The sequence below is a fragment of the Gorilla gorilla genome, chromosome 9 (genome assembly GCF_029281585.2).
Source record: "Gorilla gorilla gorilla isolate KB3781 chromosome 9, NHGRI_mGorGor1-v2.1_pri, whole genome shotgun sequence".
Taxonomy (NCBI): domain Eukaryota; kingdom Metazoa; phylum Chordata; class Mammalia; order Primates; family Hominidae; genus Gorilla; species Gorilla gorilla.
Window position 1 is genome coordinate 81,072,403 of NC_073233.2, and position 562 is coordinate 81,072,964.

Genomic DNA, 562 nt, shown 5'->3' on the forward strand with positions numbered 1-562 from the left:
CTCTGGGCTTAGCTGGTAAAGTAGATAACAAGGTGGCTTGGCTTCTGTCCCAGGACACTATTTGTATCTTTACCGTGGTTACTTCTTATTGTGAACAGGCTGGGCACCCCTGTCTCCAGCACCCCACCTCCAAGCGGGCCTATCCCAGCTGCTTTTGCCTGGAATAGCTCCTCTTTTACCAGCCTCCATCCTTCAAAGCCCAGCTCAGGGTTGCTCCCCACCAAACCTCCCTTGACATCACCCCACCGTTAGAGTCAGCTTGTCTCTCCCTGTATCCCTGCAGCAAATCACTCATCTGTTGTGGGAGAGGCCTGTGCTGGAACTGCTGTACACTCCTATCTCACTCAAGCCTCACAACAACCCTCAAGAGAGGTTATCAGGGCCATTTTGAAGGTAAGGAGACTCATCCTCAATGCATAGGGCTAGGTCAGTCACCTCAAGTTAGGGCAGAGCTAGGTTCACTCAGACCCCCATCTCTGCCTTTAGAGACGTTGATGCCCTTGTTGCAACCCCTGTGGCTTGTGTGCACAGAGATCAGGGCTGCATCTGATGTATCTGGGCT